Below are 22398 nucleotides of genomic sequence, written 5' to 3'. Positions count from 1 at the left end.
ATAGAAAGAGCTCATCTATCTTTAAAAACTGTTATCACAAAATTAAAAGGGGGGAGCTGGTACCCCGTGAAGGGTACCCCTAGAAACATAATCATGCCCTGTTTATCCTTAATTTTTTAAATTTGGACAGTCATGGAAAATCGGCTGCCGATCGTTTCTGGCATCCTGAATCTCAAAAACAGTTTGCAATGGTAAAATGGAAAGATCCACTTGATAATTCATGGCATGGCCCCGATCCAGTTTTAATTTGGGGAAGAGGCTCAGTATGCATCTTCTCACAAAAAAATGATGCAGCCAGATGGCTGCCTGAAAGATTGGTAAGACAAATAAATCATAACCATTGTCAGTCCAGGGAAGATAAATCTCCCTGAGAAGTTCTTTCCTTTTTGTTTTTCAGAAAATGAAGCCTAACATGAGATTCCTTTGGAGAATAATCGCTCTATATAACATAGTGACAGTCTATGCAGGTATCGGTGACCCTCGTAAGGCAAGAGAATTATTACAAAAACAATACGGCCAGCCTTGTGATTGCAGAGGGGGACAGGTATCTGAACCTCCGTCAGACAGAATCACCTAGGTGACTTGCTCGGGCAAGACAGCTTACCTAATGCCAGACCAGTCATGGAAATGAAAAGTGCTGTTTTTACGCCAACAAATCCGGAGTCGTCAGAGATAAGATAAAGACTTTACAGGAAGAACTAGAAGAGCGCAGAAAAGGTCTGGTCGCTAATCCCTTGTGGACTGGACTCGATGGACTTCTCCCCTATCTCCTGCCATTTCTTGGTCCTTTACTTACTCTTCTACTCTTTCTCACTCTCGGGCCTATAATCTTTAATAAGCTTATGGCATTCGTCAGACAACAAATCGAGGCCTTCCAGGCCAAACCTATACAGGTCCATTATCATCGCCTTGAGATGACTGAAAATGGTGAGTCTTATTTGCCTTAATAAGACCACCTCCCCTGTGTGCTGAACTGGACAGTCAATGACGGGTAAGAGGACACTATCTCCATCGGAGCCTAAGACAGGAGGGCCGCCTTTGCTGCTGCCTTATCCCATGACGGGCCTAGAAGGTGGGGATGAGTTGACCCAACCTAAGACAGGCGCAGTTCCCGAGGGGTCGTTTTCTCATCATAAAATAATTAAAAGGGGGACCTGTCCGGAGCTGCACGCCCCGGCCATAGCGAATAATAACTGATGATTAAAAACGCCTGAGCTATATTCATTTCCACCCCACGCCTTCTCCCTATCTTTGCCTTTTTTCCCTGTATTAATACCTCATAAAAGATGGCGCTCTTCCTGCTGCTTCTTCACCCATTTTTCCCGCGCCCGCGAAAATTACTACCTGACAGCACAGGTGCAACATGACGTTCAACCAGAGAAACCAATACCTACTTGGTCACGCCCTTTGCGATGAGATCATCTCCGCCTCTGGCCCAACCCCTTTCCCTCCAAGTGTATATAAGGCACTGCATTACCGCCATTAAAAGAGACTTGATCTTTTAGATTAAATGGAGACTTGTCTTGTCTCCATTTCTCGTATCTCTTGTTCCCCAAATTCCCACCCCCTCCTCCAGGGCCCGCTTCGACTATCCCGCGGGCCGGGATACTATAGTACACCTGTTGTTAGATGCTAGTCTTGCTTAATGTTTTCAATTTTTATTATTTTCTATAGTTTGGACTGAATTCTATTTTTTTCCTTGCTATAAGTCTCCAAAATAATATTTTCTTTTTTTCTGCTTTCTCTTCTTTTTCTACCATTTTTTCCAAAGTTGAAATCACTAAAAAATAAGCTGTGCTTTCATAAAGCCTTATGAACCGAATCTAGACAACTTAAACTTCAGAAGAAAAAACAGCAACGCATTTACATACATAATTCACTTTCATACCTGCCTACTAATATATGGACTTCAGAGTAATGTGGCCTATGTTAATTTTCCAGGATTTTTCTTTTTGTTGCTGTTGTTGTTCTTCCCTCTTCGTCCCCCTATTTTCTCTTCAGAGGACATGAAACTTCACAACCTGCTAAAAATGAACTTTCCTAATAACACGAGATCTACCTGTCTAGGAGTAAACCATCCTAGCCGTAAAAGATTAGCTGAAACCTGGGACCAAAGACTCTTTTTTTTTTTTTTCTAAAATGCTTTCTCTGAAAGACTTTTTTAAAAAATGGGGGGAAATGTGAAAAAAATCTTGCACCCCCAAAATCACTAAGGTAAAGGGAAAAGTCAAGCTAGGAACTGCTTAGGGCAAACCTGCCTCCTATTCTATTCAAAGTCATCCCTCTACTCATTGAGATAAATACATGTCTTACTTCCTCTTTGAAAGGCTAATCAGAAACTCAAAAGAATGCAACTGTCTATCTCTCACCTAACTCCCACCTTTCCGGACCAAACCAATGTTCATTTTATATATAATGATTGACACCTCATATCTCCTTAAAACGTATAAAGCCATGCTGTGCTCTAACCACCTTGGGCACATGTCATCAGGACCTCCTGAGGCTGTGTCAGTGGTGCACATCCTCAACCTTGGCATAATAAGCTTTCTAAATTAACTGAGACCTGTCTCAGAATTTTTAGGTTCACAGACAATAGTACAAATATAAAACAAAATGTATCTAAAAGCTACACTTGTTGTTTCTGAGATAGAGAATAGTACAATACAGAGAGGAACACTGTGTAATGGAGTGTAGATAACTCTGACATATTAAGTACATACTTTAATTTTGAAGCCTCCTTTTACTTATATGTAGAGATAGGAGAAATAATAAATCTAACCTTCTATGATACTTATCAAGATAAAATGATACAGAAAACATTAAGCACAGTTTATGACACAAAGTATTCCATAAATGTTACTATCAATATTACATTAAAATATGCTTGTGTAATATTTTTAGAATTAATTTTTGAATTTGTATTCACACTTCTATTCATCAAAACATGTCTTCTCCCTCTTTTTAAATCTCTAATATGTAAATTACCACTGTCATCTAATATATCGTGCTACTCATTCAAATTTCAATTATTTTGTTTATTTGTATCCATGTGGACTCATAGGACTCCTATTTTGTTAAACAGGTTAAAATCATTACTGAAAGTTTCTTTGATGCTCAAATTGTCCCAGATTTGTCCAGTGACAATGTATTCAAGCTGGTGCCAGTGTCATTTTGCCAAGTCCACATTATTACTTCAGCGCTCCTTTGATCTCCGGTACAAAAATATATGTTGAATTCATCTTGTACTTGAGGAGAGCAAAAATCACCTGATGACCATTGAATAGGCCCTCTAGACAAAAAAAACTCCTTATCTGAAGAATTTAGAAGGGACCAAAGATTACCTGGTGACCATTTAATAGACCATTCGGCGGTAAAACTCCTTATCTGGGGAATTTTAAAGTAATTTAACTTCTCTGGTAACTAACGTCAGCATCTTGTTCCAGGCCTATTTCAGCTTCTATAAGTAACAAGAATTTCCATACATAATCTCTGGAATGCATGCATATCAAAACTCATCGTGCAATCCTTGCTGACATTAAGGCACCAAAATGTCTACAAATCTAATCCTTTGTCCTGACCCACGTGACTAATATGGCCCAAATTACCCTTAAGCTCTTGCCTTAAGGTTTATGAATGCTTCCAAGGAAAATCCACCATGTCATGCTCAGTCCTCTCTCCAAGGCACCCCACTGCACTTTTACACAATATTCTTTCTGATAAAACTTTCTTCTTTCAAACCTATACTCTTGCTGGTAAATTCTTCTTACCAAGTCTCGTGTCAACCACTTCCCTATGCTGGAGCTCTGACACCTCTTCCAGCAGTACTTACCTTTTTAGTCATAGGAAATCAGTCATTTCTCAGAAGAGTCCTTGTTCCTTTTAAGTCCTTGGGCTTTAGAAGTCATGATCTGGGTGTGAGATATGCTCCTTAGCACTGTAAAGTCACTGCTTCTAGGGCCTGTCAGTGGACAGAGATATACATGCATTCATAGATGTTTACATCTATATTTATTTCAATATCTATATTTTTTTAAAACTATGAATTCATACAAATACCTCCAATTGCAGTCCAATATTGTAAGTTTTAGTCTAATTTTCTCTATTTTCATATTTGTAACATCTTGTTTTGAAAGCAATGTACTTAGATGTCATTATCATTTATACATTTCCTTATTTGATCAATTTCCTGGTGAATTTTCCTTCTCCATTGCCACCAATTTCCATAAGTGCCATTATGGCTATGACCCACCCATACCAGGTCACCACTCATTTGGAGTCTCTTCTCAGTCTGCTAGGGGTGTGACACCTGTTCTGGACCATTCCCTTGCTTGCTCTGACTAAGCTAAGAAGTTCCCTGAGTTGACTCAATCATCATCCTGTTTTAGCTCTAACTCCATGTTCTAAGCTGTCATGTTCCTCTTCCTCACTTCTGGCACAGATACCTGTCTTTATCTGCCTCGTCCAATGTCTTTAGGACTGAAATAACAAGAGAAGATGAATAAATAAAAGAGAATGGAAAGGGGAGAAAGAAAAAAAAAGTGATCACTACTATATATTTTTTAAATGTTTGTGGGTATATAATAGGTGTGTCTATTTATGGGATACATGAGATGTTTTGATACAGGCATGCAATGTGAAATAAGCACATCATGAAGAATGGGGTATCCATCTTCTCAAGCATTTATTTTTTGAGTTGTAAACAATCCAATTACATTATTTAAGTGATTTTAAACTATAAATTTGTTATTGTTAACTATAGTCATCGCCTTGTGCTGTCAAATAGTAGGTCTTTCCATTTTGACAATAAATAAAAAATAATAAAAATTTCCAATGTTATATACATCCATAAGTATTATTTCCATTAACTTATTTCATCACCAAACTCTTGTTAATTATCTAAATATATGTCATCAACTACCATACATACTACACAAAATGTAATTTTTATGTCTCAGTGTAAAACCCTAAAATGTTATGTCTCATTAACTTGAGTTGTAGAGCTTTGAACCTCTGTTTGAATGAACAATTAATAAATACTATTTGATATTAATGACCTTTTTGAGTATGTGTGGTTTCTCAGCCTCTTAGAAAATATATTGAGCTAATTCTTAGTAGAGGACAGGAAGAATGTGGTTTACATATGACAAAAGTTAAGCTGTCTCTTGGTCAATGCAAAACTCAGAGATTCTGTCAGACATGTCAAACACTAGGAATAAAAGTATAGGGATCATTATTCAGAATCAATTTTAATAAGACTCCATGGTAGAATTGGGTATAAGAACTAATTACCATCCACCTAAAAGATCAAGGACATTTCCCTTTAGCCCAAAGCACAATGGTTGAATTACAGTATTATAATATGTAAAAGGTGGCTCATTTATTTCTGGATTGACATTTATCATGAAAACAAAAAAAAAATTTAAAAAAGGTCATTGATACACTATCAATTCTTTGTAGCTGACAGTCCTAGACTATTATATACTTTAAAGAAAAATTATTTTTGAATCTAACTTAGCCCAATATCTATAATTATCTAAAGTCCTCAAAATACATTGTTTTTTCTGTACTTTGCAATATCCACTAAAAGTTTAAAAACTCCAATTATCTGTTTCTAATTATTTAAAGTAATTTTTGATGATAATTTACAACTTAAGTTACATAGTGCATTTTTCAAGAAAGTATGCAATTAATAATTCTTCATATCAAGTAAAATTTTATTACAAAATAATGTGTTTCTTCTAATAGTTTAAAGCATACAATGATAAAACAAAGGTACATCTTTTGCTAAAACATCAAAATAATCTCCTTGGTTAAAATAATTCTTAGAAAAATGGAACACATTTGCTACTTTTTCTTATGTGGTAGATATAAAATAAAAATATACAGCTTGACTACCGTGACCACAGGCCAAGATTTTGAAATGTTTTATCACTTATAGACTGTTTGGTTAGCATCTAACTGATGGCAACCTTGAAGCATATCTGTTTACTATGGTCCTTTTGTGCAAATCATTTGATTGGAAAGTCCCTAGAACTGGCATACTCAATAGAAAAATTAAAAAATGATAGAAATCAGAACAGTATATTCTATGTTGTACAATAGATATCTTGAATGTATTCCTTCTGTAATTAACAACAGTGTATTATATTCTTGAAAACCGTTAACAGAGCAGACTTTAAGGGTTCCCACAACGAAGTATGATAGGTAGTGCATATGTTAAGGATGTAAGGTAATGTACACATTAATTTGCTTAGTGGTGCCATTACATAATGTATACATATTTCAAAGCATCATCTTGTACACAATAAATATATATAATTTTTATTTGTCAATTAACAAATAAGAGGTGTTTTTTTGTGTGGATATAGTGATCAACTGGAAGGAGGTAACTTTCCAAAGTGATGGGAATGGTCTACATCTTGATTGTAGTGGTGGTTATGAAGCAGGACATTCCCCTGACCCCTTCATGGGTGGAAACTGGAGTGCACAGGTGCTAGCAGAGACTAACTCCACTCACTCAAACTTGCTGTGCTCAACCTCTTGTGGAAGGAATTGCGTGGGTAAGTCAGTGTAGGAGTTGAGGTGAGTGCTTTTGGGCACTGGCAGGAAGGATGGCCCCATGGCAGCACCTAGGGGTGTGCCTGTGATGTCTGAAGCCCCAGAAGGAGTGTTTCAGTCAGTCCTCTTTTGCCTTAAGTGTTAAAAGCTTAGTGGAGGGTCAGTGTGACAACCTTTTGCACTCACACCCAAGTTTTGTCCAGTATCCAGAAGGAATGAGTTGCATGAACAAATTGGAGATGATAAATGAGGAGGATTTTACTGCCAATAAAAGTGGCTCTCAGTGGGAAGCAGAGCTGAAAACGGGACTGAGCAGGAAGGTAATATTTCCCCAGATTCTGGCTGGGTATGGCTGGACGACTCCTCTCCAAAGCTATGCTGGCAAGCTGTCCTTCTGAAGTCAAGCTGCTTCTCTCCAATGTTCAACCACATTCTCTGACGCCCAGCTGCTTCTCATCTCTGCAAGTTGAGTCTGGGGGTTTTATGTGCACAGGATGGGGGCAAGGTAGGCCATGGCTGGTTTTGGAAGAGGCAACATTTGGGCAGGGAAACAGGGAAGTATGTCCTCACTTTCCTCACCTCAGGAAAACAGGGATGTGTGTCTCAAGCCACAGTTCCAGGCTTGAGAGTGGGGCCCTCACTTGCGGACCTACCTTCTTCTGCCCGGAATTTCCCTGCCTCCTATGCCTATCATTTATATGAGTATATACATTTATTAAAACGAATAGAATTTCTACTCTATGTAAATTTTACCTTAACTTTAAAGTCAGAAAAAGCCAGAAAACATTGTAAATGACCATTATATCCAGTATATAAAATGTTATTAAATTCATTTTATCTCTTTAAAAATATATAATTTGTATTTTCAGCAAAAAGCAAATTTACTTTCAGTATAAAATACATATTTGTAGACTCATTTCAATTTTAACTCTAGAATCAAATGCTAGGAAGATAACTTATAATTAATCCAATATCTCATTCTTCAAATAAAATATCAACTAAATATGTATTTATTTATTTGAGACAGGATCTCTCCCTGTCACCCAGGCTAGACTGCAGTGGTGGGATCTCAGCTCACTGCAGCCTTGACCTCCCAGTCTCAAGCAATCCTCTCACCTCAGGCTCCTGAGTGCTGGGACTGTAAGTGTGCACCACCACACCCAGCTAATTTTATTTTTGTAGAGATGAGGGTCTCACTATGTTGCCCAGGTTGTTCTCAAACTCCTAGGCTCAAGCAATTCTCCCACCTCAGCCTCCCAAAAAGCTGGGATTACAGACGTGAGCCACCACTTCTGACCTAAATACTTATTTTTATCATAATCAATAATCAGCAAACTTTCTTAAATTTCAGGTTCTGTGTGCCAGACTCTGTACCTGGTACTTCACATTACCTTCTTTTTTTTGCTTTTACAATTATGCGAGGTGAATACTTTAAAAAAAATTTATAAAACAGAAAACAAAGTTTCAGACTAATTGAATAATTTGTGAATACAGAGCTCATAGATAAAAGTGTCAGTAGTGATTTAATATATTTACTTCTATTGTATATCAAAGTTATAGTATTTCCCACTACATGTTGCCAAGTGTCTAATGACAATTTATTAATTTATTCTGAGAAATTAGTTTTATGGATCATATATTTATGCCATATTAGCCTTTTATTTTTCTTTCCATTTGTTTACTGCATAAAAATGATTTTAAAAAGTGCTTAATGATCATACAGTCTGAATCTAGAGTATTATCAACTTACATGTAAGTTATGTATCTTCCAGGTAGCTAGGACTTGCTATGCTACCCCTTTTTCCTGACAGGGTATAAAATACACTTGAAATAATTAGAGGACAATTTACAATGAATTATGTTCTGACTTGATACAGACCTTTGTATAAAACAGTCATTTTGTTATAAAATAGTATGAAGTCAGAGGTAAAACACAAATTGTCAAGACCCTGAGGTTTTGCGATCTTCTTCATATATTCAGGATATCTAGCTAATTGGATCTTCCTTTGTATTTTTCAGAAAAATAATACAAAGTCAGTTGTCTTAGTCAATTTCTGTGGCTATAACAAAATACCATAGTCTAGGTAATTTATAAAGAGCAAAAATTTATCTCTCATAGTTTTGGAGACCGGGAAATCAAAAAGTCAAGGTACCAGCAGGTTTGTTGTTTCATAAAGGTTCAGTCTGTTCTTCCGAGATGGTGCCTCAAATGCAGCATCCTCTGGAGGAAAGAATACTTTTTCTTCACATGGAAGGGGAAAGGGCAAAAGGAGAATGCTATGGCCTAAATGTGTCCCCTCTAGAGCATGTAATTCTCACCAGACAACTCAATCTGCCAATGCCTTGATCTTGAATTTCCTAGCCTTCAGAACTGCGAGAAAATAGATTTCTGTCCTTTGTAGATTACCAGTCTGAGGTCTTCTATCACACAGCACAAAATGGATGCAGATGTAAGGATTCTATGCTTTTGCACACTTGATTCTGGTACAGAAACAGAGGAAATTTGATGTTGTTACTGCATGTGAACTATACAGTATAGTAACCTTAAAACAAATTGAATATGAATAGGTTTGACAATTAAACTCAATATTTCTCTGCAAGCTTCTGGGTATGACATGAGCAAGCCAGGAAGAGGTGACCAAGAACCAAAAGCCAGGAAGAGGTGACCAAGAACCAAATGATTACTTTAAGAGGTAACCTTAAAGCAAATTGAATATGAATAGGTTTGACAATTAAACTCAATATTTCTCTGCAAGCTTCTGGGTATGACATGAGCAAGCCAGGAAGAGGTGACCAAGAACCAAATGATACTCCCAAACAAATTGTGTTAACTCACTTCTGATAAACAAATAGACTTGACTTGACTATAATGTAAGGACAGTCGTCTTCCAATGCCAAAGTCAAGAATATGTTCAAAATTACTTTGTTATATCATCATCTAACTAATAATAGTATGTTACATTATTTCTCAAGATTGATTTTTTTTAGTGTCTTGCATGGTTCTAAGTTCATACAGTGTGCTCAATAGTTGTTGTGATGGTTAATATTGAGTGTCAACTTGATTGGATTGAAGGACTAAAAGTATTGTTCATAGGTGTGTCTGTGAAGGTGTTGCCAAAGGAGATTAATGTTTGAGTCAGTAGACTGGGAGGAGCAGACCCACCATCAATCTGGGTGGGCACCATCTAATCAGCTGCCAATGCTGTTAGAATAAAGCAGGCAGAAGAAAGTGGTATGAGCAGACTAGCGGAGTCTTCTGGCCTTCATCTTTCTCCTGTGCTGGATGCTTCCTGTCCTCGCACATCAGATTCCAAGTTCTTCAGCTTTTGGACTCTTGGACTTACAACAGTGATTTGACAAGGGCTCTCTATCCTTTGGTCACAGACTGAAAACTGCACTATTGGTTTCCCTACTTTTGAGGTTTTGAGACTCAGACTGGCTTCCTTGCTCCTCAGCTTGCAGATGACCTATTGTGGAACTTCACCTTGAGACAGTGTGAGCTGATACTCCTTAATAAACTCCCCTTTGTATGTGCATCTACCCCATAAGTTCTGTCTCTTTAGGGAACCCTGACTAATAGTTATTTATCTGAAGTTTATGTGTGTATATGTGTGATTTTAGGGAGCCTCCATTTAATCTATAATGACTAACATGGATCTGACATTATAATAAGTCAATTATGATTTATTCTAGCTTTGCAGGTTTTATTTTTAAATTTAATCCATAAAATATTAATATTATCATGTAGTCACAATCAAATACTTCCAAGAAAAAGAAATAAACATAAATAACTTTTTCAAGTTTACACAGCTATGAAGTGTCAGGCCATGATTCAAACTCAGAAACTATAATGCCATAGCCTGACATCTCAGTCACTCTCCTACTTTAAGTATGAGAACCTTGCTCTCATTACAAGATGATAATGTAGAAAATTTGTCCCCAGGTCCTTTTAGCCACACATTACACGTATAATATTTAAAGACACCACGTAAAGGGAGCAAGTATAAGCCCATCTAAGCTATAGGCAGAGGTGGAATGGGGATTGTGATTTACAAAATTATCATATAGTTAAAACTGTTTAATATAAATTGAATGCAGTTTAGGTGTCAGGCACTGTTTGAAGTTATTGATGTGTCTTAATTTAATATGCAAAACAACGTTATAAAACCAGTTCCAATACACTGCTTAGGTTATAGATGAGAAAGCCAACACACAAAGAAATTAAGTACGTGTACTTAAATAGAAAGGGATAGTGGAATGTATGCTGAGCACAATGAACACAGATGAAGCCTCCCTGATATTTTAGTTTGCTTTACTTAATTTGGAAGAAGGAGATCTCTGTTTGTGCCTTGGAGGATTTTCTCTGGAAATTAAGTCTACGTGCTATTGACTATTATCCCCTACAAGATTTCTATATATCATTAATTTTGGATTCGAGCTACAATAATACAGGAAAGGTTGAAAACATTTACTTTTGAATCAAATAAGAATGACTTTTTTTGAAAATCTCATTTTTTTTACTCTGCTTGAATAGCCTTTCAAGTGCCCTTTAGTCGGTTAGAAAGGCAAGATAAAAAGAAGTTAAGATCCCAGATTCAGACACCAGATGATCTGGGTTTCAAATCCCTGCTCTGCCACTTACTAACTGCATTATTTTGGGAAAATTTCTTTAATACCACAGAGAGAATTAAAATCAAGCAATACTGTTGTATTTGTAAAGCATAAAGAGCAGTGCCTGCCATATAGTAAGTGCCATAAAAGTTTCACTGTTATTAATCTAAGTGTACATTTCTCTCAACTATACAATGGTGATAATATATAGTATCTATCTCAGGGGTCATTATGAGACTAAATTGGATCACCTAATTTGTTTTCTCGAATGCAGTAGCTATGAGACATGTGTGACTATTGAGCACTTGAAATGTGACTAATACAACTGAAGAACTAGATTTTTAAAATTAACATAAGTAAAATCATCCAAGATTTTCTCAAAAATGTGAGAAAAACTCAGATTAAGCTCATCATGAATAGGAGACAGAAAAGAAAATACCATGGGGATGATTACGCAAGGCATGGAGAGGCAAGGAAAAGAAGAGTACATATGATGAATTCTAGGGGATGAAAACATATGTAGTAAAGTAAGAAGATTGAAAAATGAGTCTAGGCTGCCATCCTCAACTGTTTTGGGAATTTTTGTACAATAGTCATAATGAACAACACAAAGCTAAAAATCATTCTTTTCATTGCACACCCAGCTTCCTTTTGCATAAAACATACAACATTTGTGAAATGCTTAGCTTGGGTTGGAGATGTAACTGCTGGTCTTGAATTAAGGTAAAACTAAGACTTCAAAGTGAATTTAAACTCATGGCTTTGAAAACCAGCATTATAAGCAAACAGTTGTTGGGTTAAAATGAAAATAATGTCCCACCGAAAATTTAACACTATTTTGAAAATGAAGTGGCAATTTGAGAACAATTGTACGTGATACCCTAGTGTGAAAAAAAGAGAGAGATTTAATTGAAGTTAGGAATATTGTTGATCACATAATATGAGAAGGGCACAATGACAGGTGCTGTGTGGTGGACAAATATAATTACTCAGGTGGACACATATTATTTCATTTTTCCTGAGCAGTAGTATCCTTATTCTGGGATATTCTCTTTCTTTCTTTTATTTATTTATTTATTTATTTATTTATTATTATTATTATTATACTTTAAGTTCTAGGGTACATGTGCATAACGTGCAGGTTTGTTACATATGTATACTCGTGCCATGTTGCTGTGCTGCACCCATCAACTCGTCAGCACCCATCAACTCGTCATTTACATCAGGTATAACTCCCAATGCAATCCCTCTCCCCCCCCCCCCCATGATAGGCCCCGGTGTGTGATGTTCCCCTTCCCGAGTCCAAGTGATCTCATTGTTCAGTTCCCACCTATGAGTGAGAACATGCGGTGTTTGGTTTTCTGTTCTTGTGATAGTTTGCTAAGAATGATGGTTTCCAGCTGCATCCATGTCCCTACAAAGGACACAAACTCATCCTTTTTGATGGCTGCATAGTATTCCATGGTGTATATGTGCCACATTTTCTTAATCCAGTCTGTCACTGATGGACATTTGGGTTGATTCCAAGTCTTTGCTATTGTGAATAGTGCCACAATAAACATACATGTGCATGTGTCTTTATAGCAGCATGATTTATAATCCTTTGGGTATATACCCAGGAATGGGATGGCTGGATCATATGGTACATCAAGTTCTAGATCCTTGAGGAATCACCATACTGTTTTCCATAATGGTTGAACTAGTTTACAATCCCACCAACAGTGTAAAAGTGTTCCTATTTCTCCACATCCTCTCCAGCACCTGTTGTTTCCTGACTTTTTAATGATCGCCATTCTAACTGGTGTGAGATGGTATCTCATTGTGGTTTGGATTTGCATTTCTCTGATGGCCAGTGATGATGAGCATTTTTTCATGTGTCTGTTGGCTGTATGAGTGTCTTCTTTTGAGAAATGTCTGTTCATATCCTTTGCCCACTTTTTGATGGGGTTGTTTGTTTCTTTCTTGTAAATTTGTTTGAGTTCTTTGTAGGTTCTAGATATTAGCCCTTTGTCAGATGAGTAGATTGCAAAAATTTTCTCCCATTCTGTAGGTTGCCTGTTCACTCTGATGGTAGTTTCTTTTGCTGTGCAGAAGCTCTTTAGTTTAATGAGATCCCATTTGTCAATTTTGGCTTTTGCTGCCGTTGCTTTTGGTGTTTTAGACATGAAGTCTTTGCCCATGCCTATGTCCTGAATGGTACTACCCAAATCTCCTTAAGCTGATAAGCAACTTCAGCAAAGTCTCAGGATACAAAATTAATGTGCAAAAATCACAAGCATTCTTATACACCAGTAACAGACAAACAGAGAGCCAAATCATGAATGAACTTCCATTCACAATTGCTTCAAAGAGAATAAAATACCTAGGAATCCAACTAACAAGGGATGTAAAGGACCTCTTCAAGGAGAACTACAAACCACTGCTCAGTGAAATAAAAGAGGACACAAACAAATGGAAGAACATACCATGCTCATGGATAGGAAGAATCAATATCGTGAAAATGGCCATACTGCCCAAGGTTATTTATAGATTCAATGCCATCCCCATCAAGCTACCAATGAGTTTCTTCACAGAATTGGAAAAAACTGCTTTAAAGTTCATATGGAACCAAAAAAGAGCCCGCATCTCCACGACAATCCTAAGTCAAAAGAACAAAGCTGGAGGCATCACGCTACCTGACTTCAAACTATACTACAAGGCTACAGTAACCAAAACAGCATGGTACTGGTACCAAAACAGAGATATAGACCAATGGAACAGAACAGAGTCCTCAGAAATAATACCACACATCTACAGCCATCTGATCTTTGACAAACCTGAGAGAAACAAGAAATGGGGAAAGGATTCCCTATTTAATAAATGGTGCTGGGAAAATTGGCTAGCCATAAGTAGAAAGCTGAAACTGGATCCTTTCCTTACTCCTTATATGAAAATTAATTCAAGATGGATTAGAGACTTAAATGTTAGACCTAATATGATATTCTCTTTCTAATCATGTGGCTTTGGTGAAGAATTGCCCTCCATGATACATTTCTAACAATATTCATAATACATCCTCTGCAACTAAAGGTGATAGTCCATTTACCTAATAGACTAGTCTAGGGGGGAGCAAATAACCCCAGTAGGGCTAATCAGAGTCTTTCACAGAAATTCAGTTTGGATTTGAAAATGAAAAATGCTGTCTTCATCTGAACACGGCAAATGGCAATGGCAGTGTCACACAATCATATAGGGGAGTCAAACATGAACACACGGCTTTAACAGATGTGATTTATAATTGCTAACTATATTTAAATTGCAGGTATTTGTTGTTTTTGTCAATATCTAGTCACTCTTCATATAGCTATATGTTGTTTTAACTCTGGTATCACTAACCCTTCACAACCCCCTATGCCAAATGTCTATTCATTTTAGAGTTGATTTCACTCTAGTATGGAAAGAAAGAAACTAGGCCTGAGAGGCATCACATTTTACTTCCTGTTGACATGATCCATTTAGAGACAGGCATATGAAGCAACCCATGAAGCACAGAGAGGATTTTATTGTTGGGGTTCCTGGGAGGGAAACAGAAATTTTCTCTGCCTGTCTTAGGCTTTACAATGTAAGGCTGGATTGTTGTAACCAACTTGTCACTGTAAGAAAAACATTTATAATTTTTACAGAGTTCCATGTGGAACCTAAAAATGAAACCAAGTTTGTAGAAGGCAGAGGTCATAAATGTACAGGAAACGAGCCTGAACAAGCCCTTAATATGTGGTCATGGGTAAAATTGAATATGCCCATGCGTTTTCAGTTTCCTAAGCTAGTGAGCTCCCCACTCACTGCTGACTATTTCTCTCTCTCCTTCTTTTACTTTGAATGAATTTTTTTTCTCACTGGTAACAAAAAAACATTGTAAGAATCTTTACTGATATGGCAATAACTGTCCCGCATTCTTATATGAGTATTTCATAATATGATAAGAGATACTCTAATATGTAGATCAATCTGAAGAGAAGTGACATTAAAACACAAAATATTTTGGGCTTGGCATAAATGCTGGTCTCTTCAATCTGTCTTATCTGAAGTGTATTCTGTCAGGTTTTATTTCATAACTTGAGCATACCCTTAACTTGTCTTCAACTTAAAAACATATACCCTGCTCAGGGATGGCTGAACTTATTACAATTGATACACTTCCTTTCTTCTTTTAAATTCTTTTCCCAATTTTCTTATCCATATAATGCCTTGGACATATGGGCACCATCAAGTAGTCTGATTGACATTAACCATTGGCCCTCTAGGCATTCTGAAGCCTTTCATAGTTACAGAAAATAGTTTCTTGCATCCTAGAAGTGACAGGTAAAAGAATAAATTCGGGGTTGTTAGGGAAACTGTACAAAGGATTGAAAACACATTGCTCTATATCCAGAGCAAGCAAATTATCTCCAGAGAAGTGTTCTTGACAGCGATGAATCAAATAAATGGTTTGCCTCACTGAAGTCAGACAAAAAAGATCCTTAAAAATAACATGAACCTACTATTTAGTTGGATAAATAACAAAAAGTACTGTCTCTTCTCCCTTAATTGTTTTTGACAATGAGAATATGATTCAATTTATACAGCTTTTTGGACTTGAGTTTGTAAAATGCAGACGAATTCATGAAATTAGAATATAACACTAAAAGTGTACTTTCATTTATAAATTGACTGTCTCAGACTAAAAACTAAAACCCTGATTGGATATGAAGTTAGGAATAGACTCTCTTACTCTCTCTTCTTAATTCATGCCACCCTCAATCTGCACCCCATTCTGTTTAAGACTTTGAGTTTTCTGTTTCATTAATTACATTGGAAGTTTGAGGCTTCAGAAACAAAGGTTGTTTTGAACCATTCCTCTGGAAAATTTGCTGGAATGCCTATCAACAAAAATAATATAAACATTTACTTAGAGATGCACTGTGTTATCTAGTGATTGCTCAAATTCAAATTACATTTTATCATTTGATGCATTAAAATTGATTAAAGAGTTTCTTTGCTATGAGATTATAATTTCTTTTGATAAAATCTCCCAAAATATAGATGCATTGATCAATAAAAGGAAATTGATTAAAATAACTCTTTGCATTATGCAAATACTTCCATCTTCAGAACTATATTTTGCGAGTATTGCATGAGAATTTGAGACAAATAGGATAAATTATGTCCTGGGGAAAAATAAATAAACTATAACTTTTTGTTTCTTGGGTTGAGACAATTATCAAATATATGATCCTCAATTTATAATGTAACACTCAAAATTCAAGTGAATAGTTCAGGGAATAGTAGCTTTATAAATAAAGCTTTATTTATTTTATAAAAATAGCTTTATAAATGTTCTGATTAAAACTTAAAGAATGTGTTCCTGTTATTACTCTAATATGTATAAAAGTATATCCAAATTATGACATTTACATATTTTTATTTTAACAGGATTATTTTTTACCATTTAAAATTCTATCTAATTATTAAGTTTTCTATTTTTAATAAGACATAATCTTCCATAAAAGGAAGCACTTAAAAAATGTGAACCCCTAACATACCTTTATGAAATGAAGATTGTCAGTATATTCTTCACAAATTATTCCAATATAAATTAAATGTCAAACAATGAGTATAATTTCAGATAACATATTATATATGTAATAAATATTATCTGACAGCTTTCTATTATACATATACATATATTTCTCCTTTGATTTTTCATCACTATATAATAAATATTCTGTCCTATCAGTACACAGGGATATAAATCTTTGTTTTAATATACTGCATGTTTCATATAAAAGATGTATTAAATTATTTAGCTAGTGTTTTCCTTGATTTTTTTTCTTTGCTCAAATAAACATATAGTTGTGCCTAGGTATATCTTTGGGGGATTGATACCAGAATCCCCTTTAATACCAAAAGTCATCCAAGCTCAAGTTCTGCAGTTGGCCTGTGGAATTCAAGTATACAAAAATCAGCCATTGGTATCTATGAGTTTTGCATCCCCGAATACTGTATTTTCCTTTATGTTTAGTTGCAGATGGGAAACCCACAGATGCAAAAGTGGGTTATCTGCATATAAGTGGGTCCGCATATTTCAACCTGTGTTGTTCAAGAGTCAACGGTATTTGTAAATATAAAACATTAATAATTCCATGTCTATTGAGTAGGCTCTTAAAAGGTGAATGTACATTCATTGAGGAGGCATTGAAGAAATGTCTTCTGAAGGGCTACTCCAATCATATTCTCTTGAACTTGGGGTTAAATAGTCATATCATCGCCAAATCGTAATTTTCATCTCTTTTTAAATATTTATTTATCTTAATCTATTTTTTCTTACCATATTTGTTATGGTAACGACATTTAAAAGTTATACCAGTGATTTCAGTTTTTCATATTTTGTTCCTAATTTTAATGGTTATGTTTTTAAGAGTTTCTGTATCAATATTAAACATCCATATAAAATATCATGTTTAATATTAATTTCTAAAATATGTATTTTTCTCTGATAAGAAGTTTCCCTTTAATTTTATATTCATAAGTGTTTTGTTATTTACTCAGGAATTGATCTCAAATTTATCTTCATATCTAAGTCATCTTTTAATGTAGTGAATCACATAAGTGGTTTTCCACATCATTGATAATCTTTTCAATCTTATATTAACACTTTCTAAATCACACCACAAAATTCTTTTAATATAATTCTGCATTAAATTACCCATATTTTATTTAGAATATTATTTTATAGTTATATGTAAGTTTGGTGTAGAGTACCCTGTCATGTGTAATATTTTCCTAGATTGTATGTTAGAGTTATAGTAATCTTATGTAATAAACGCTTTTTGTCTGCTCTAGACATTTAAAATTAGAGAAATCATCTCTAGTTTAAAGGTTTGGCAGAAGTCTCAGTACCATGTGAGCCTATTATTTACAAACTTAAAATCTATTTCTATTTCAAGTTTTCTAAGTCTTCCTTATCAAATATTCTATATCTCTCTGGAATATTTTATTTAATCTGAGTTTTCAAATTTATTAGTATATAATGCCATATAACATTTTTCTGCTTTTAGATTATACATGCACTTTGCTCAACCTAATGTTGACCTCATTGGTTTCTCTATATTTTTTCTTGATAAGATTTGGCATAAGTTTGTCTAATTTTTTTCCAAAAATAGTTACCATGTACTTTCCAAACTAACTTATTTTACTATTTAATAGTTTCTATTCTTATTTATTTACTTATTTACTTGCATTCTTTTGAATTACTTGTTAACCGGAGTTTTTAAGTTCTCCTGACATTGTTGTTCTTTTAGGACTAGAATGAAAATTCCTCCTGACATTGTTGTTCTTTTAGGCCTAGAATGAAAGATTCACAAAAAGATTTCCCACAATATTGTTTTCTTCTCTCCCCTATGTAAGTTAGAAACAACTATAGTTTCTAAAATATTATTTTAATACTCACACTTTAGAGCCAAGGTAAAAAATTTCTAGAGCAATTTGCATGACAGGTTTTCTTTTACCCTAACAGAGATGTGATTCACTTAACTTGTTAATTGCTGTAATTTGACGCATCGCCTCCAAAATGCAGGTGTTGTCAATGATAGTATTTAGAGTTGGAGTTTAACAGGTGATTAGGTTCTGAAGGCTTCTCTCTCATTAAGGACCTTATAAAAGAGGCTTCATGCAGCATAAGACTAGCTTGCTCTTCGGTGCTTCTGTCAGGTTATGGTGCAGCAAGAAACCCCTCACGAAATGCTAGTGCTTTGATCTTTTACTTCCCAGCTTCTAGGACGGTAAGAAAATAACATTTTATTCTTTATTACTTGCTCAATCTGTGATATCTTGTAATAGCAGCATAACATGGACTAAGACAACCCCACCAAAGAATTAACAACCCAAAGCCTTAGAAATTAGTGACATTAATGGCACCGTGGTCTATAACCAGTGCCTGAATAGAGGTATCCCGTTTAATGTCAAAACCTACAAAAGAAGGGTCAGATGCAGAGAGAACTAAAATGAATGTAATAGTGTGTTTCTTCTTCACATACATTCTCCAATGTCTTTTGTTTTGTTGTTGTATTTTAACATATCTACATCTTTCTTCTTTGGAAATAATATTTGAGGTTATTTCTTTCATCCTATTGACCATATTGCACAGTGTTTGTTTTCTTCATTTTATATGACTGGAAATTTAGACTCAAAATTGTTTCAGTAACTGACTTGAGTCAGTCACTACATATGAGAGGGTCAAGATTTATCACCAGGGGATTCTACAAACCTTAATCTCCACATTAAAATATGTTAACTATTTTTAATTTTAAAAGTGCTCATTATATTGTATTATTTTTAATTGTCTTTCATGCTAGACTAAGACTAAAATTTTCTAAGGACAGGGCTATGCCTATTTTGTCTATATTATAGTTACAATCCTCAAGTTTTTGAAATTACCAAAAGAAAGTAGGTGCTAAAAATTATCTTAATTTGAATTACCTTTCTCCTCAGAAATAACAGTTTACCTTTAATTCTTCAAAATTCTGCAAAGGTGAAATGATTTATTTCAGCAAATACTTACTCTATGAGCTTGGCATGCAGTATCAAAGTTGAACAAGACTTTTACCTTCAAATTATTTACAATCTAGTGACAGAGACCCATAACAGCCAACTCTACTAAAATATTTTAAGTGCTGAATGATGGCACAAAGCCTGTTCTATTATAGATAGAAATAGGGAGACATTAATTTACAGCAGAATAATGTGCAAATAAAACATTGTTTGATGTACTTCTCTTTTTCAATATTCTTAATTCTGCTTGTTTAATGTTCACCCTCAGATAGTTTACAGGAAATCTTTAAAAAAATACGTAATAATAAAAACTACTTCCACAACCACTGCAATAGCATCAGTAATAATTACTTTTCTGTATATAAAACTAACACTTTCATAAGGAAAATAGGTGAGGCTTCTTGAACTGAGAGAAGGTAAGACATGTGAAGAACTGTTTCACATGCAAGTAACTTTTGTTAATGGGAAGATCAAAGAATTATCTCATGAATAGCTATCAAAAAATAGGAAGAAACAACTCAGAGATTGCCAAATAACAGTAATACTTAAGTCATTTTAACTTTTTCACTTTCTTGCCAAATAATCTGTGAAGACCTATGTTAAATAATAAGATGTGACGATAGACATTCCGAAGAAGAAAAAGCACATAATAATTTATAATATGGCTAATTTGACCTTAATTTGTGAAAAACAGATTCCTAGAGAGCAAAAGGACATGTCAGTTTAAAATTGCCTCCTATAATTTATAATTTATAATAAATAGAAACTCATACCCAAGACTTCTTACGATGCCATCTGATCTTCTGGGTTTAAAAAAAATCATAACATGGATAGATTGATCTATTCTCCAAAGTGTTTAATTCTTTAGACCTAACATGTTTTAGTGTAAATAATTTTTTTATTTTGTAAAGAGAGTCAGCATACTTAAGATAACTTGGGAGCATGATTGCTTGTATATACTACTAAACAGTTGTTAATAATTATTAAGTACTTTACATTACTTAAGAATTTGCACATACTGGCCGGGCGCAGTGGCTCAAGCCTGTAATCCCAGCACTTTGGGAGCCGAGACGGGCGGATCACGAGGTCAGGAGATCGAGACCATCCTGGCTAACACGGTGAAACCCCGTCTCTACTAAAAATACAAAAAAAATTAGCCGGGCGAGGTGGCGGGCGCCTGTAGTCCCAACTACTCGGGAGGCTGAGGCAGGAGAATGGCGTGAACCCGGGAGGCGGAGCTTGCAGTGAGCTGAGATCCGGCCATTGGACTCCAGCCTGGGCCGCAGAGCGAGACTCCCTCTCAAAAAAAAAAAAAAAAAAAAAAAAAAAAAAAAAAGAATTTGCACATACAAAGCATTTTTACATATGCTTTCTCACTAAATTCTTTATTATTATTATTATTTTTCAAGTGCAGGATATGCAGGTTTGTTACATAGGTAAAAGTGTGCCATGGTTTACATTATTTAATGCTTTAAATTCTTACGCAGTAAAGCTAAACAAATATTCAGACTTGTTTCATAGATAAAGAATTTTGTTTCATAGGTAAAGAATTAATATGTTAAGTGAATTGACCAACATCATCAGCTAAGCACTTAAAGTCACAGATAAGAACCAGAGTCTTCAGAATTCAGGATCAGTTAAAAACAAAGCAAAGACAAACAAATCTGGCTCAAATGATTATTCTGATTTCTAATTATTCTTTGATCTTTGATATTATTCTCCAATATTGGATGCTACTAAAAATTAATAAAAGGCCCATTCTGATAATGATCTTCATTCCCTAAAAAAATTGCTCTTAAGGTTTTCTTTATTTTAAAAGGGAAGGCAATTTTTCTACCTTCTTAGGAAGTGTCACAGAAAGTGTTAAAGCAGTCAAATTTAAGTCACCTAAAATAGCCAACCCATGAAACAGTACATTGCCTGTTAATTGGTACCAACATTGAAAAGTAAAATTCAAAAGATGAGAATTTATTTGTTGTACAAGAATTGGTAATACATGGATATAATCTCATTGGATATTTTAGAGTAGACAAGATTTTCCCTTCTTATTGATTGGTCTAAATGGTACATATTGAAAATATAAAACAAAACTTTTTCTCAGTTGAAGTAAAGGAACTGTTGTTTCTAAATTGCTATATTAGCAAGTATTAAAATACATGATTCAGTCCATTTTTAAATATTTTCTCAGTATGGTAATAGTTTCTACATAGGCATTACAATTATAGATTTTTGTAGTTGGGGTACATGAGCAACTAATCAGAGCACTCAGTTCAGTGAAATCTGATGCTATTTTTCTCAGATACTAAAACACCTTAATTACTTTGTTATTATAAACAAAAGAAATATTTTGCATGTAACTTCACAAAAAGCAGACTAAGAATTTATTAATCTGTGTAACATCAAAGCTTCACTAAGTAGATGTAAGCCAGTAGCCAACTTGGCATAATTGACATTTACTAATGAGTAGGATAGAATGCTACTGTGTCCAGATAATAAAGTGGCTTTCAGAATCTGCAATGGAACACATGTCTCTTCATGCTCCCAGTGGCCTTTGTTCATTCAAAGAGCATATGCTACTGCAAAAGATTTTAATCTAGTTTATTTTGTGAGCTCAGGCAGTGTGATTATTTTCAGAATGGAACTTCACATTTGCCATGAAAT

Source organism: Macaca thibetana, chromosome 15 (assembly GCF_024542745.1).
Source record: "Macaca thibetana thibetana isolate TM-01 chromosome 15, ASM2454274v1, whole genome shotgun sequence".
Lineage (NCBI taxonomy): Eukaryota > Metazoa > Chordata > Mammalia > Primates > Cercopithecidae > Macaca > Macaca thibetana.
Note: the sequence above shows the minus strand (reverse complement) of the source record.